At 37.3% G+C, this 18,809-nt stretch overlaps 1 protein-coding gene across 3 annotated transcripts in view; it reads right to left on the bottom strand.

The window, feature by feature from the left end:
- The window catches only part of AMBRA1 (autophagy and beclin 1 regulator 1), a 166,197-nt gene that overhangs the window by 66,197 nt on the left and 81,191 nt on the right, over window positions 1-18,809 (bottom strand). The window lies entirely within an intron of this gene.

Here is an 18,809-nt window from a genome sequence, read left to right as displayed (position 1 = left end):
GTCCTCATTTAGCAACTGCCTCGGACACCAACCGTTCGCAGTTAGGACAGTGATGAAAAAATAATTTTGCTACCAATGGCCGTATTTATGACCTTTGCAGTGTCCCTCTCTTTCAGTCATGTGTTCACCATTACAGTCAGTATGTGTTGTCCTGTGCCTGATCCAGCCCCCCCAGAGCAGAGAGATTGCCTAAACAAACTATATCTTTCTGAGCTGCTTTTCTCCCAAGCACAGTGCTTCCCTAAAAAGTGCTAACCACAAGCTAACAAGCTCAGCTCTGTGACCTTAATTAGTTTGACCAGCTCCCAGCTGCTGCCTGAAATTGACAAGACCCTAATCAGTTTCACATTAAAGGCTTTTGTTTGCCTACTGAGCTGCTTGGTGGCTTGTAGCTCCAAACTGCTAAGCAAACAGCAGGCACTAGCACATTCCTTTCAAGGTATATTCCCCGTTGTGTACCTGCTGGAGTTAGCATTCCAAAGAGTGGGGGAGTGGGGGAAAAGAGCTATAAGATTTGCCCTTTTACCCAGCTTCCTCATGAGTCAAGTTCTGGAAACCTTTCCCACTGTTTGGACTCACCCAACTGTTTGGGGTTGTATCCTTGTGACACTGTAAAGCAAAGGAAAGCTGAAGTAAAATTGTAAGCACACTTTTGGTCATATGATTTTTCATTTAGTGACTTCACTTAATGACCAAATTGCTGGTCCCAACTGTGGTCGCTAAACAAGGACTACCTGTAAAGTAAATAAAAAATCTAACTGCAGATTCCTGGCTAGATATTTATCCATACCTTAGAGACAAAATATCAGTATAACAAATAATTCCTGCTTGCATATAATTCAAATTGTTTAATTCATCAACAATAGAAAAGGTCACTCTATAGATAAATTAGCCATAGATTTGGTAAGTAAGTTTTATCTTTCTGTACATTTTAGGTATTTTTTTGTTTGTCTTTAGATATATTAATAAAATTCCACATATACAACACTCAAATTATCAAAAGATAATTGATAAAAGATTTATCATATTTATATAGCCGCCCAGAGTCACCTTGTGTGAGATGGGCAGCTATATAAATATTATGAATAAATAAATAAAATAAATAAAAGTCTGCTATGTATAAAAACTCTTTCTTAGAATGTGTTTGTGTTTCCTAAATTATTTATGTTGAATCTTCCTATCTTTTCCACTTTTAGTGCTTCACCTCCTTTTCCTATATGGAGGTAGGAATGGGAGAAGATAGTACTACCTTGGAACTCCCAATATTCTCTCAGGTAGTATCCAAGAGAAATAAAGAAAGGAAAAGGAAATAAATAAATAAAATCAGAGTTACCTCTAGATGGTGTTATCTGGACAAAATATTTTGATCACATTACTGGTTTTAAATCAGCTCACCTTCAGTGTTTTTATATATTTAGAAACTGCCTGCACCTATATTAATTAGGTAACTGATAAGTGTAATTATTAAATTGCATCCAATTGCATTTAACAAAATGTCATACCATTTTACTTTACTCATCTAAGCCAAGATTTATCATGCATCATCAAATCAAAAGTATGTTATGGTAAAGCATACTTTTGTGGCAGAAAAGAAGAAATTAGCATTTTACCTCATTTTAAATAAATGGAGATATTAAAGACCAGTATATAACTGTATTAAATATAATTTTTATTCCCTATATGTAAGAAAAATGACAAGGAACTAAACCAATGTGATATCCGGCAGCTTATTAAGCAATGGCTACATCAGTGAAGGGTTAGGCATGCAAAGCCAGTTCTTTCAGGGACCAGTCTTAGCAATCACTTGACAAACTGTTTTGGAGACCTCTAGCTTCTATCGCCTGGAAGACTAAAAGGTGATGAAAGCAGTTATTCAATAGCCTGGTGCTTGCCACTGCTGTAGGAGAGACATCACAACCTCTCTTCAAAGGTTTTTAGATTTCAACATGCTGAAGGGCAATTGAAATGCAGTAAACGTGGGTTTGATTGGCAACTTTCCTGCATCTGTCTATCACTGGATAATAGAACAGTGGGTGATGACAGAAATGAAGATAAATTCTTTTTACAGCTCACCCCCCTCCACCCTGCTCCAACCACCCCCAATCAATGTATGACAGAAGAGCGAAGGGGAGAAATCAGTCTTTCAACCAAAAATAGGGCTACATTCTCCCACCACTGGAAGTTACAGGATGTTTTCCTGTAATTTAAATACCTCTAAATATTAATCCATTCAGAAAATGTGCTTCTAAACATAATTAAACATTTACTGAATTAAATCATATATACACTGGCATATATTAGAAAGTGCCTCTACAATGGTGAAGAGATCATGATGGAAGCTCTAGTTCTTTTGTAATCAAACCTTCCACACTTTGACTTTCAGTTCAGGATCTTGTTATTCTAATATATCCATTTTTGTTCTCTCCCACAAGTTTAAGACACAGAAACAATAGAAAAATGAAGTAGAAAAAAGGGAATTACTTATTTTGTGAACTTGCCCTCCAATTTTCAATGACAATTAACTGTTGCTGTATTATGCAACAGTAGGAACTGTAAGAGTTACAATATGCAATATGAATATGAGTTGGACAGTATCTCCCTGTGAATCACTAGGTGTGTACATCTGAACTACAGTTTAGGATAATCTAAAAACATTATGGGCTCATGTGCTTCAATGCCTCTTCCAGTAAACCTGGTAAACAGGAGAGTAGAAATGTTTATTTCCATTTTCAATTGATTGTAATTAACATTATATCCAAACCATTAAAACTATGATTAATCTTAAACATAATTTAACAAAGCTCCTGTTTCAAACTGTGCTTTATGTAACTGGTTCATCTGAATAAAGGATGGTGTTGTGCAGCCTGTGTGTTAGACTGCAAAGTCAGACTCAGAATCCACAACCCCATGAATGAGAATTAGCTCACTATTGTGCACATGGATGCAGAATCAGACCCAAACAGTGACGCTTGTGGTCTGCCAGTATTTTCTTTTGGATTTCTTTCACAGTTAATTTGCAAGCTGCTGTATTACCACATCTAAGCAACTCTGTAATTTTCTTCTTCTATTCTGAATCTCTGTGTGTTAATATTTAAAGTCCAACATAACATTTACATTTTATCTTTTTTGTAAAAAAGAATAAAGTTTGATTTTATTTCTGTGTGACTGATTTAACTGCCAAGGGAGTGGGGGAGGATGGGCCTAATCCTCAGTCACTATGCCTCTTTATCATGCAGCCAGGAAATGCCACTATCAAAATTACTTGCATTTTTTAATCTTCTTGAGCAGGAGAGCCAGGACCTCCACCCTTCTATTTTGTGGACTTCATTATTTCCTATACATAGTTAAGTATCCAAAATTGCCCCAAGTTTCAACATAAATAAGACAGTGTAGTTAGTTAAAAAACAGAAAGCTTCAATTTTCATCTTTGTGGCTAATGAACTAATCTTAATTTTACATCAAAACACAGCTATTTCTTTCTTACATATATACTACTTACAGATGAAACAACTAATTGCAAAATATGGAGATTCTGAGGCCTTACTAATCACCTGATGTTAACGGCTTACTCAGATTTATAAACATATTTTGTTAAAGCAACTAAAGCATTATTTGATCAATTATCTTTTTTTTTTTAATGACCTTAGCCAAAATTTGAACTTTATTGATCCCATATCCTTAATTTTGATGCAAATGACAATTTTTACACTGGATTCTGCAATTGGGTTTTGTTGTATAAACTGTATTTGAATTAGATTTCTTATGGCCTATCCTCAAAGAAAAAAAAATAATATACATATGAAATGAAGATCCAATAGCACAGACTGGCAATCTATGTCTATAGGAAGCTTGGGCTACTTCAAAGCCCTTCTACAAGAATCAGTTCAGATTTCTCACATGAGCTACTCCCCCTCCTCTTTCCTGCTGCTTAGGAGAATAGAGGGTTACCAAAAGAGAATGTACATTGCTACTTTTTTTTACTTTGACCCACACACAGCTCGTTGTCCAGCAATTAATAAGAATGATCTCAGGCTTCTAAGCCCAGACAAGGTTAGTCAATTGCAATAACCTGCTGAGGTCTTTATCATTCACTCTGGTGCATTTGTGAAGTTATTTACAATTTTCTTGTTCCATTAATTGTAACTCTTTGTGTACACTGTGTATACATTCAAATTCAAGCATGCAACAGAGTGAGGATTTGTTATAACCACTTAGTCATTCCTGACTGGATGATGAAAGTGACATTTTGGTTTCCAACAGCATTCACTAATCAACAATTAGAACACACTATAAAACAGTACTTTCCAATTATTCTTGTGCCGTGTCACCAAATGCACCTTTCAATTACCCCCATTTAGCCATCTCTCGTCTGTAGTCCAACTGATACACATTCATCTTTTTTATGAGCTTGAAGAACATTATGACTGTATACATTTTTGTGTGTGTATGTATGTATATGCATGTGTGTGTGCCTTTGAGTCATTACTGACTCCTGACAACTGCCTAGACAAGTCCAGGCAGTTTTCTTGACAAGATTGTCACTGCCTTCTTCCTAGGGCTGAGAGAGAATGACTGGGCAAAAACCCCAGCTGGCTTTGTGCCAAAGCGGGAACTAGAACTCAGGGTCTCCCAGTTTTTCTCCTGGCGCCTTAAACCATTGCACCTAACTCACTCTGCATATCCAATTAGTATACAGTGAGGCAAAAAAGTATTTAGTCAGCCACCAATTGTGCAAGTTCTTCCACTTAAAAAGATGAGAGAGGCCTGTAATTTTCATCATAGGTATACCTCAACTATGAGAGACAAAATGGGGGGGGGGAAATCCAGAAAATCACATTGTCTGATTTTTAAAGAATTTATTTGCAAATCATGGTGGAAAATAAGTATTTGGTCAATATCAAAAGTTCATCTCAATACTTTGTTATATATCCTTTGTTGGCAATGACAGAGGTCAAACGTTTTCTGTAAGTCTTCACAAGGTTTTCACACACTGTTGCTGGTATTTTGGCCCATTCCTCCATGCAGATCTCCTCTAGAGCAGTGATGTTTTGGGGCTGTCGCTGTGCAACACGGACTTTCAACTCCTTCCAAAGGTTTTCCATGGGTTGAGATCTGGAGACTGGCTAGGCCACTCCAGGACCTTGAAATGCTTCTTATGAAGCCACTCCTTCGTTGCCCGGGCGGTGTGTTTGGGATCATTGTCATGCTGAAAGACCCAGCCACGTTTTATCTTCAATGCCCTGGCTGATGGAAGGAGGTGTTCACTCAAAATCTCACGAGACATGGCCCCATTCATTCTTTCCTTTACACGGATCAGTCGTCCTGGTCCCTTTGCAGAAAAACAGCCCCAAAGCATGATGTTTCCACCCCCATGCTTCACAGTAGGTATGGTGTTCTTTGGATGCAACTCAGCATTCTCTCTCCTCCAAACACAACGAGTTGAGTTTAGACCAAAACGTTCTACTTTGGTTTCATCTGACCATATGACATTCTCCCAATCCTCTTCTGGATCATCCAAATGCTCTCTAGCAAACTTCAGACGGGCCCAGACATGTACTGGCTTAAGCAGGGGGACACGTCTGGCACTGCAGGATTTGAGTCCCTCGCAGCACAGTGTGTTACTGATGGTAGCCTTTGTTACTTTGGTCCCAGCTCTCTGCAGGTCATGCACTAGGTCCCCCCGTGTGGTTCTGGGATTTTTGCTCACCGTTCTTGTGATCATTTTGACCCCCGGGGTGAGATCTTGCGTGGAGCCCCAGATCAAGGGAGATTATCAGTGGTCTTGTATGTCTTCCATTTTCTAATTATTGCTCCCACAGTTGATTTCTTCACACCAAGCTGCTGCCTATTGCAGATTCAGTCTTCCCAGCCTGGTGCAGGTCTACAATTTTGTTTCTGGTGTCCTTCAACAGCTCTTTGGTCTTGGCCATAGTGGAGTTTGGAGTGTGACTGTTTGAGGTTGTGGACAGGTGTCTTTTATACTGATAACAAGGTCAAACAGGTGCCATTACTACAGGTAACAAGTGGAGGACAGAGGAGCCTCTTAAAGAAGTAGTTACAGGTCTGTGAGAGCCAGGCATCTTGCTTGTTTGTAGGTGACCAAATACTTATTTTCCACCATGATTTGCAAATAAATTCTTTAAAAATCAGACAATGTGATTTTCTGGATTTTTTCCCCCATTTTGTCTCTCATAGTTGAGGTATACCTATGATGAAAATTACAGGCCTCTCTCATCTTTTTAAGTGGGAGAACTTGCACAATTGGTGGCTGACTAAATACTTTTTTGCCCCACTGTATTTAGAGTGGTAGATGTTCTCCAGGATATAAACAGCAATTTCCATCAATAAAATTTTGTAAACAAAACAAACTTATAAATAGGAAAAAATTAAGTACAAGTATAATTTATTTATTTATAAAATTTATATAGCCACCCATATTATGAGCCAGAACCCGGAGCGATCCACAGAAGAATAAAAACATCAAAAAACCAGACAACCACAATAAAAACTCCCAACACCCCAGGGCAATACTCTCCCATACATCCACACACCATTGTACCAAGCTCCAATCTTGTTCTACCCAAATGTTTGCAGCAAGAGCCAGGGAAGGTAACGAGGAAAGGTGCCGGCTGGATCTCTGGGGGAAGGATGTTCGTCAGGGCAGGGGCAGCAATGCAGAAGGCACATTTCCTGGGTGCCACTAGATGACAACATTTAAGGGAAAGGATCTGGAGTGAGGCTACTCTATCTGACTTGGTTGGACAGGCAAGTACACTTCAGGAAAGTTCCTGCTAACAACCTGCCCCATGCCATTTAGAGCTTCAAAGATGATAACCAACTCCTTGAATTCCCCTAGGAAAAAAACTGGAAGCCAATTCAGCTGACAGCTCACACAGCAGTGGTGTAAAATGGGCAAACTGTGGAACACCCAGAACTGTGTGCACCACTGCTTTCTGGAACAGTTGTGATTTCTTCAAAGGAAACCCATGTAGAACATGTTGCAAAGTGACCAGGGTGTGAGTAACTGTCAGCAAGGCCTCCCAGTCCAGGAATGGGCACAATTTGCATACAAGATAGAACTGTGCAAAGATCCCCCTAGACACAGTTGCCACCTGCTCTTTAAGCAGGAGCTGCGAATCCAGGAGGACCTCCCAAGTTGCACACGAGCTGTATCTGGGGCACTACTACTCTAGCAAGTGTCAAATATGACACCTTACCAAATTCAGGTAAACCAAAAACCCAGAGCCATTTTGTTCTGCTAGTTCTTGCATGTGTGATCAAACTGTAAAAATTGCATTTTCTTATATGGAAGTAGTATGTAAAACTGAGTATTGCTGGTAGTCAGTTATAAAACATCTCAGTTAAAGGACTAACCATTAGGTTCTATCCCTTAATGCCACTGTCTGACTACTTGCATTTTTATTAATGTTGTAGAAAGACCCCCCTCCCCTTGTTTTTCTTTGCCTTTTTAAAGCCTTCATATCTGTATTCAGAAATCTCTACTCACAAGGAGAACTATAAATATTCACATTTTAGATTTGTCTTGAATTTTCTTTTCCCAACCTTTAACCTCCTTTCTGATTATTTATTATACTAATTACTACCTAATTTTCTTTAATCCCTTCTTTATCCTGACCACCTTCATAATTTTTGAACAACTGGTATGTTCATAAAATCCTGTATTGCCTTAACCAAGCCAAACTAAGGTAGTAGGGAATGGTTATTTTTTTAAGTCATTTGAACTTTAATTTTCTAACTTATGTCTACCTCTCTTACTCTAGTAAGTGTCTCAACAGATTGTTTTTTAAAAAATTACTGTCTTCTCAAATAGGTGTACAAGATAAGAGCACCGAGATGTGTGTTTAGACTATAATAAGATGACACAAAGATACTAGAACTGCTTTTGTAATGTACTCTTTTGGACAGAAAGCAGCTGGGCAAAATAGGACAGAGCAAGTCCTCACATGAACAAGAAGTGCATAAACTGTTTTCAAATAGACAGAAAGACAGAAGAAACAGAAGAAAGCAAGCTGAACGTCAGAACAAACTGTGGAAATTGCCCAGAAGAGAAGAGAAGCCAAAGCCAAGAAAGACAAAAATCTCAGAAAGGAATTTAACAAAGAGTTTCAGAGACTTATTAGAAAAGACAAGAAGCAGTATTACAACATCTGTAAAGACTCTGAAGATGGAAACAGGCATGGGGAAAAAAAGGAAAGTCTTTCAAAAGATCTCAGAAGGAGGTCCAGACTCAAATTGGGATGCTAAAGAATGCCAATGGACAGATAGTAACCAATTCAAAGGAGATCAAACCAAGAGGGAAAAAGAATACTGAAATACTGTACAGTACAGATGTCAATATCCAAGATACCTTAGATGATATTCCCTACTTAAAAGAACCTCTACTACTAGAAGATAAAGTTAGATCAGCACTTTGGTCATTATCAAGTTGGTAGGCTACAGAAACTAACAGAATACACAGTGAAATATGGCAAGGAACAGAAGAAGAATCAGTAAAGGTTCTAATCAAGCTATGCAAGCAAATCTGGAAAATGACAGTGTCCAAAAGATTGGAAGAGATCATTCTACAATCTACATCAATCTATACTCTACATACCAATAAAAGGAGATTTAACAGTGTGTGCAAACTATCATACGATATCCTTGATTTCACATGCTAGCAAAATAATACTTAGGATCATCCAACACAGATTAGAGCTCTACATGAAAAAAGAGATGCCAGATGTTCAAGCTGGTTTTAGAAAAGGCTGAGGAACATGAGACATTATTGCTAATGCATGCTGAATAACTGATAAAGCCAAAGAATACCAAAAAGAAGTCAGTATGTGCTTCATGGATTATAGAAAAACCTTTGATTGTGGGGACCATATATAGGCTATGCCCTTTGACTCAAATATGTTGCAACAACCCCCAACATCGTATGTTGTACACAGATGTCTTTATATCAGGTGTGGCCAACATTTTTCTACCCTGGGATGGCACTGTCTTTTGCTCCACCTGAGGGCAGATGTGGTCAGTCACTTTGTGGTATCACCAGAATAGATGGCACTGAATTTTTTTAACTCTGCATGTGTGTGATTTGGGTAGGTAGGGAATTTTACGGGGAGAAATTCGGGCCTGAGACATACAGAGGTTTAGGACATCCATTTGCCCTTAAAGCCTTTAAGCACTTGATTAAAACAACATAAGTGGCTTAAGAAAAGAAATCATTGCAGTGTTTCCTCCTATTCCTCCTGATCAGATTTGGCTTCTCTAAAGCTGATCAGGAACTCCAACAAGTCAGGAAAGCCAAAATATGATACTGGAAGCATCACTGACTTAAGAAGTACAGTAGTCCTCATTTAGTGACCACAATTGGGACCAGCAACTCACTTGTTAAGCGAAGTGGTTGCTAAGTGAAAAATCATGTGACTGCAACTATGCTTACAATTTTACACAGGATAACGTGTACTAGCTGACTGTAATGGTGAACACGTGACTGAGAGAGAGAGAGATGCTGTGAAGGTTGTAAATGTGGGCACTGGTTACAAAATTACTTTTTCATCACTGTTGTAACTGAGAACAGTCACTAAATGAGGCAGTCCCTAAGCAAGGACTACTGGTAACTAACATCCTAGAACTGTGAATTCATAGTTTAGTGATGCAAGAATTCCCAATAAAAATATACTACCAAAACAAAAACAAAAAACAAACCAAAAGCATTACATAAAAGATACCTGTGGCTTTTAAAACAAGAGATCCAAGCTTTCCAATCATATAGCATAAACTCCATTAACAGTCACTCTGAGACTATTCAAATTTAAAGCCACTGTATAAGCTTTAAAATAAATAAAACAGCATTACTTTATAATTCTGATACATCAGGTGAAATGTATCTTTAATTTGGACAGGGGGCACATTGCCACTGTATTGGGAAACAATTCTTTAAAAATATGCTGTGCTATTTACTCATTTATTCTACCTCTACAGTAAGCACCAAGGTTCATTATATTTTTTAAAAATCCTGTATAGTTTTTAGAGGACTTGTATTAGTCATCTCTCTCTGTACATATAGTATGGGTAATACCCACTTCAAAGTCTCAACAGAATGTGAGAAAATTCTTTCATGGCTGATTAAGTGAGCCTAAACGCCTACAAAGAGGCACAAAGCCTCAAGGGATCTGTCACCACCCCCCAAAGATTGGAGCACTGTTACAAATACATATTTCTTTCAGCATACTGATAACTAATTCTGACATAATATTGAAGAGTTAACTGCACTGCAACTCTTTGATCCAACACATTTCTGTCTTTCTAGAGCATTTGTTCTGCCCTTCTGGCCTTGATATCAATAGCAAATTTGCACGTGTTAAGAATATAAAACTCTATAAATTCCTCCTTGAGATCCATATACATAGAAATCTCACTGTGCTTATGCATTTGATGGCCATGCTTCCACATCATACAGAACTATGGCATACTGTGAGGTTTACAAGCAGGAAAGAGCCACAGTGTACTTAAGACATGCACATTTTTTTCTTCTATACTCCAGTAAACTACTGCAATAAATTATGGTTTATTTCGACAATGGTTTAATCTCCATTGCAATCAAACATAATTAAGTGTTAGTAAATTCCTGGCTCTGATATACAGTTTACTAAAACAGAAAGCAAACACATTTAATCTCCATCTCTTCATTGGTATACAAGAAAAGTATGAGATTTTGCAAGATTCAGGGTTTTTGCCATGAAGTTGGTTCAGTTTTGGTGTTGTTTGGCAACTTCGTTGGCAATTGGAACATTAAATCTTCTCTCATATTCAAATGGGAGGAAGGCACGACAGTAAGGGCAGACTTGGCCATGGCACCAACATCAGCAGAAATATTACGCCATGTAAGAGATGCATTCTGCCTTGCTCTTTCTCTGTTGAGGTCTCGTCTTTGAAGGCAGGTATTGACAGGTGGAGGAACTCTCGCAGTAATTACTGTTTGCCACATATTCTCAAGTTGATCTTCCCTTTCCTCCTCCATCTCTTCTTTTATCCTCATTCTGTACCTTTCCTTGTCATTCTGGAGATGCGCAGCCCTGTCATCCTCCGTTTCTTTATTTCTCCTCCTCCTTGCCACTTCCCGACATTTGGTGCCATCTCTTGACCATGATATCCCCCTTCTTTCCATGTGGCATAATTATGCTGACAATATTTTATTTTATTTTTTAGCCTCTGGAGTCAGGCTAATAAAATCTGTAGTTATTAAACTTCACTGTTAATATGACCTTGTAGTAGCTTAAGGAGTCTGCAGGCCAACTGGTGACCATGAATATTCTATAGCTCTATACAGGTAGTCCTCACTTTACGACCACAATTGGGACCGGCAACTCTGTCATTAAGTGACAAGGTCATTAAGCAAGACATCATGTGACCATGACTTACAGTTTTACTGCCAGCTTCTCCATTGATACTGCTTGTCAGAAGCTGGCTGTGAAGCACACAAATGGTGATCACATGACCACAGGATGCTGTGATGGTTATAAATGCTCACTGATTACAAAGCACCCGAATCTCGATTATGTGACCACAAAGACCGCAATGGTTTTAAGCGTGAGGACCGGTAGTAAAGTTACTTTTTCAGTGCCACTGTAACTTTAAATGGTCACTAAACACGGCAGTCATTAAATAAGGACTACCTGTATGCCATTTTCTTCTACCAATGAGAGGCCGAAGGGCTAGATTCAGGCTGGAGAAGCTGCTAAAAACTTTTTTCCTCAATCTGGTGTTGGATGCAGTTTCAATGAGTAGCAAAGACAGTAGAAGCAAATTTTCTGCCTGGCCTAAGATTCGGATCCTCTCCCCCAAAGCCCTAGGACAACTGAAACCAACAGGATACAGTTCAGGGCTATCAAAATGAGGTTGTAAAAATCCAGACAACTGCTGGTTGGCCAAAAAAAAAAGGGGGGGGAGGCAAATTTGTTTTTATCTTCTACTAACTAGTGGCCATCTGGAAAGTTAGGTAGAAACATTAGGAATGTTTTATTCCTTTTCTGCATGGTTTGCCCAGATGGGCAGTTCTACCTTTGTTTACATTTTGTGTCCCTTTATCTGTTTGCTGCATAATGATTACTAGGGCTGGTATACAGATCTTGCCTTCCTATAATTTGGTTCAGTTATCCCATTCCCCAATTAATTACTTTACTGTATTTATTAAAATAAAAATCCTTTATCCATTGTTACTCTATTGTTGTTTTTGTACTAGTCCCAAATAACTCAAAACTCCTTGTGTCTGCTTATCCTGGTAAACTGAGGGAAATTAAGATTTTTTTTTAAAGTTTAGTGCTGTGAAAGGGGTATGAGCTGTTCAGTTCCATCTTAATTCCAAGGAGACATGGGATGGGGGACAATTTCTCATTCAAGAAAAGGTGGTGGCAGCTAAACCATTCACCTCCAGGCAAAACTCTTTCACCTGGGGGAATAGCTACACCCACAGAACCTAGATTGAGGAAGAGGGACAGTAAAGATCCCTAAAAGGGAACTGGCAGGCTTGTATTACACACTGGTGACACCTGCTCTATATCTTTGATGGACATATTCTTAAAACGATGATTATCAAGCCCTATATATTTGTAGCTTATTCTAAATTTCAAATGCACTGACTTTTAAAGTCAATTACATTTAAGTTTCAATCAGAACTCTGTTCAATAGCACATTCATTACTGAAAAGATTTGAGCCATATTCCAATGGAATTTTATTATCCATCCCTGATGAAGAAAAAATATTCTGTTTATTACCCCTTTACAGCAGTTTAATTATTGTCTAATATTAATTTGGGTACTGTATATATATATTTAAAAATAAAAATATAGTCTTGACTGAAACTCCAATTATCTTCTTCAATTAGTGTCATTCAACCTCTCTCTCTGGCATAACATCTTTCATGTCTGGAAAACTATATTTCAAAAATAATTTAAACTCCAACTACATGTAGAGTTAAATTAAAAACACATAGTCCAGAATTCTAGCAATTTCATTTTTATATTATAACTATGGATAATCCCAACAGAGCATTTGGCTTTTAGGTTAAATGATCATCTAAGCAATTATCTTCTATTTGTCCTTCCGCCTATTAATTAAGGGTTTAAGAGGCCTATTTCTAGCTCTTTCTGCTTTCTAATGTCAGACAAATAGATTTTTCCAATAGCAATGCACACTCTATGGAAACAAAAGTTGGACTTTAAAGATAGAAAGAGTATTGGTATGCTTGAACTCTGGTGTTGAAGAAGAATCTTGAGAATACTATGGGCACCCAAGAAAACAAAGGAATCATAGAACAAATCAATCTAGATTTCTCACTTAGGGCACAAATGACCAGGTACAAATTATTATATTTTTGATACATTATGCAAACACCCAGGCCCTTGAGAAATCCATAACACTGGAAAAGATGGAAGGAATGAGAAGAAAAGGACAACTAGCAGCAAGGTGGGTACACCTGATTACAGTGGTGATAGGTGCATCATTGGAAGACCTGAAAGGCCAAGTCTGGAATAGATCACCTTGGAGAAGATCTATCCATGTGGTCACTAAGAGTCAACACTGATTTGATAGCACATAATCAATCAATGCACAAATTATGGAGATTTTTTTTCTATACATACTCTGTTAGTGCCTTCTTTACTACCTTTTGGACACACACAAAAATATATATATCCCGATCTCCAACCTTTCATGTTTTGACATTCTTAATCAATTTTACCACAACATTATAACTCTGTTGTTGCTGCTTTTAGCTGAGCAAGCTATTATACTATATTTTTATATTGTAAGTTTATATGTGATTAAGAAGTGGGATGGGGAGGTTGTTAATCAAACAAACTTGGTGAAATATCTCACTCAACAGATCCAGGAATCAGTAGCACTACTGTAGGACCAAATTAGATACTATGGTTGTAATTGCAAGTGTTCAAACAAAGAACTATGTTTCTTTAAATTATATCTAAAATATGCAAGGTGCATTAAAAATTGTTATGCAGACAGTGCAGGATAGTATGAATACTTTGGGTTGAAACTTTAAGCTGGACACATCTGTCACAAGGCAGAGACTTTCCTTTCTCAGTCACATGTTGCAACAGTTACTTTGTGGAAACCTACTGTTTTATCTCACATTTTTCAATGTTATTTCACTCTTAATTGCATTGATTTGAGGGACAACTGATCCAATTTTGAGTTGCATAAAAATCAGGTTATGTAAGGCTTTCCCAGAATGGAATGGTTACCTAAGTTGAGGACTACCTTACAGAAAGGAACAAGGATGTTTCAAGCACTAGAGTTCAGCTGAAGAGAGACACTATGTATCTATTTGTATACCTCTTCTGCTTTGAGATCATGTTTCTATCCCTTCCTTTCTTTAGGTATCATCAAGGTTGTTTCACATTTTCTCAACTGAGAAAAGTTGTAAGTTGTGACTATGGGAGTTTTGGTTTTCTGACTAATTGAAATTGTTTCCACAAGCAACTTGCAGAGTTAAAAAAAAAAGGAAAAGAAAAGCTTCTATGCAGGAATGCTGCCTAAAGCCATGTTAATCTTTTCTACCAAACTGCCCCTACTTAGGACTTTAAGACAAGTATAATGATAATTACCAAACAGCAAACTTATCTATCCACTACATGAAAGAGACATGCTGTCAGATAATACCTTTTCTTATATCTTTTGGTGTGATCTTTCTGAATATTAAAACAAAACTTTTCTCAGGCCATTGATCATTGCCAGCATGCAGACTGAAATTGAGATTACAAAAATGGAGAAACTTCAGCAGATTGGAGGTACAAACTCAGCTGGGAAACTGATTTAGAAACAAACCAATTGTACACCTTTGATTTAGGTCATTTATTACCCACAGATATTTGAAGCAATCATACAGATAGTACCTAGTTTAAGAATGAGTTCTGTTCCCAAGATCTGTCCTTAAGTCGAATCTGTATGTAAGCCGGAACAGTATTATTGTATATTAGTAGTATTGCGTAATTAACTTGAACCATTGTATAGTTCACTGTGTATTTAACTCAAATTTTGCTACAACTGGTTTTGTTCTTAACTATGGGTCATCCTTAAACTGGGCATTTTTAACCCAGGGGCTACCTGTACACTGATATGAATAAAAATTCCAATATTCTATTACAGATTAAAGAATCTAGTGAGCTTCTGATGAATTAAGCTCAACATTTAAACTGAAATCCAGCTAATAAGCCTCAACATAGTACACAATTTCATTTGCACAAAGCTAAAGGTTTAGCTTTAATGTGCTTCCTGACCCAAAAGAATGCTATCAAACTGCCCTAGCTGCAGCATCATCTACCATCGCCTTGTCAAACTAGTGATGATTAAATAGTTACTGTAATTCAATTTATATTTAGAGCTTAAAAGCCATAATCTAAGGTAATAGTTTCATTTGCCAAAAAACAAACGAACAAAAACAAAAACCCAACCCTAAAACTGTCATTCAATAGGTTTGATAGCACTTATTTATTAAAACTATTTCAGTTGGGGCAGTTTTATAACACATAGGAACACTAGCACTATAGTTACGGATACATCAACATTATTACAGAAAAACAGAGATTTGTTTTCCAAAGACTATTTCAAAAATGTCATCTAAATCAGTGCTGTTGATAGGAGTTTATATTACTTTACAGAATCACATAACGCCAAAACCAGAAAGAGGTTCATCCAGTCCAATGCCTGTAGCAATGCAAGAAATCCAGGATCCCCAATGTGTCATCCAGCCTTTGCATCTAATAAAGGTCTCAGAAAGTCTGAGGAGCAATCTGCTCCAATGTCAAACAGTTCATACCATTAGACAATTACCCCTAATGTTTATATAAACTCTTTCTTCTGTACTTTGACCATTCCCCTGGAACAACAGTAAACAAATTTGATCTATATCTATAATGTGACACCCTTTCAAATATCTGAAGAGAGTGACAGGATCATTTCTCAGCAGTTCATTATCCAAGTCAAACAAACCCAGCTCCAAATGTTCAGAATGTCATCCTGAAGTCCCCTGCCATGTTATCGTCTTGGACATGTTCCAATATCCTCCTTAAACAATGGAGAAAGATATTGCCAAAGTGGGATGTGCCTGACTAGAATAAGTTTCCTTTAGGATATCAAGCACAGGAGATTGCCTTCTAAATGTCATGTGAACTATATATTGTTCAAGCCAAAAAAACAAAAAAACAAAAAAACAAAACAAAACTCTTAAAGGGGACTGTATGCAGGAAAAACATCATTCCATTCAAGTCTGAAGAGCTGTATGGAATATGGTTTCCAAGGCAACTCACCCAACATGTTAACATATTCACTTTCATCATTAAAGAAAAATGTGAAAGGTAATTGGGTTAATTACTGAAGCAAGAGCCAGCATACTGCCACTAATTGTCCATTTACCTAAGATGTTTAAACACCAGTTCTAATTGGTATCAAGGTAGAATGTATTATAAGCCGTTCATCTAAATGAGTAGCTTACATAAAAGACAAGCACTTGTCTTTTTACATTTTTAGGGAAATCAAGTTTCAATAAAAGAGAATATCTGTAGCTCAGGATTGAACTGTGGAGTCCTTGGTGCTCTCTGGGCTTGGTTGTTTGATTGCAGACGTTCCATTACCCGACTAGGTAACATCATCAGTGCTAGTGAGTGTGGGGTTTGCTCCCTGTTTATATACAGTAGCTTGCCCTGCCAGTGTTGGTGGGGGTGTATGAGTTTGAGTTTAATGCATTGTATAGGTTACTTTGATGACCTTTGTAAAAGAATATCCAGGAAACCACAAAACTACTTTTTCACAAAATTAGCTCAAAACATAATAGGGCTTTTTTAAAGCTGTATACTTACTACTTTGCTATCATAAGTTAATACCAGTGTAATGAATAATTTAAGAGATGAAATCAAGAAAAGAGATAGAAAAATAAAGCAAAAATGCAATTCAAATATTCTAGAAATTCAAAAATCAAAGTAAGCAAAACAAAATATAGTGAGAAGTATGAAGTTGATCAGAACTGAATATAAAGTATTTGCTAAAAGTCCAAATTACTGAACAGAATATAGCTGCAACCTAAGAACGAGATTACATTTTCCCTGGGAGGAAGTTTTATAATTAGGTAAGCATGTCTTATAGCCATTGTCTAGACCTATACTGAGATGGGAAGGACAGTCAGAGCCACAAAGGCCATGCACAGCAGTCCATCTATGCTTAGAGATAAAACTGTGAAGAAGCCAAGTTATCTAAGCAGAGGTCTACTGTGGTCATAATCATCAACAGCCTTGTTATTGTGTTCTGTAGCAATCTTTTCGTATTTGGGGATTTCTCCATCATAATTTGCCCGATAAAGCAAAGTATGGTTTGCCTGTATTAATTCTTGAACTTCTAAAATGTTCTCTTTATAAGCATGCATACTAAAGATAAAAAGACTGCTGATTTCAAAAGCAGTAACAAAAATGGCTACCTATAAAAGGAGCAACAGTATTCAGAATGGGGAGTAAAATCAGATATAAACCGACAAAGCAGAACTGGAAAAGAATCTGCAGTGTTGCCTGGCAGCAAATTATTGCCTCCCAATGAGCTATTTCCACCTACCTCTAAGAATCCCACACAGACAAGGATGCATCTCACTAAAAGCTACAGGCCTCCTCCTTCATCCTCAAGCACTGGCACAGAGGTGCTTAGAATCTGAAAGACTTGTTGTCATACCTGAAGTTCTTTCTAGTGATCAACAAAGATGTCTTCCTCTTTAAACAGGAGGCAGGAAGTTAAAGTTACAATATCTTGGGGGGGGGCGGTTCTCTAGCAAAAGGCTTAAGGTAGAACTAAGGTATTTGGAGATCTGGGGGGAGAATCTTTCAAAGATTATTTCCTGCATACTGAATGATAATGGCTAATTATTCTCTCTAGAGTTAGACATGCACATACACTGAACTCAGATACTGCATTCATAATTTACAGTAAGGCATGTCCAGCTGATTAAAATAAATATGCACAATCAATATAATAGTACATGTAGCCCCTTCACTTCTCCCTATACAAGCAAATAAACTAATTAGGATGCTTCAATTAAGCTTAGCTTCCCATAACATCCCATCCAGATGTTTCTGCTAATGTTCCTCTTGTAGGATTGGAGAGAATAGTAGAACTTTGGCTACAACATGGGCTAAGTCTAATTTTCAAAACATACCTGATTGAAAAGAACAAGTTCAACATCTAAGGAATAATACAGATTATCCAATACTTTTAACAACACTAAAACAAACGGAATCTGAAAGGGCTCTATCATTCTAAGAAATGTGATTTTCCCAAATAAGACAAAACTTTTCTTTGTTCAAGTACACAAGACATGCAAAATATGAAGTCCTAGGGCCAAAGAGATTATGAAGCCAATAGATTTCAGCCACTGACAATGTCTCCTGATGAAGACTTAATAATATCATATTTTGTCATCATATATAATAATTAAATTGGAGACAATTATTACTGCTCTAAATCTTTGCCAGATCTGATCTGGTACATATATATTCATATAATTCACATTATCAACTACATATTCTCCAACTTACAATAGATTTTTCTCAACTTTCTTACTGGAATGCAATACAGAAAGTGTAATGCGTGTACATACTTGAACATCGTGCTTTTAAAATCCAAGGGCACAAAAACTATTAAATCATCTTCACATCTGGTATTGAACAAAGGTCAACTTAAGTTCCTCAAGTCACCTCTTAAAAAATCTGTCATAAGAAAATTTAATTTCCAGGCAAGGTCCTATTTTATC

This window comes from Python bivittatus, unplaced genomic scaffold (genome assembly GCF_059951505.1).
Source record: "Python bivittatus isolate LINGU-HERP-01145 unplaced genomic scaffold, Pbiv_v1 ctg000480_np1212, whole genome shotgun sequence".
NCBI classification, from domain to species: Eukaryota; Metazoa; Chordata; class Lepidosauria; order Squamata; family Pythonidae; genus Python; species Python bivittatus.
Note: the sequence above shows the minus strand (reverse complement) of the source record. Positions and strands in the feature narration are given on the sequence as shown.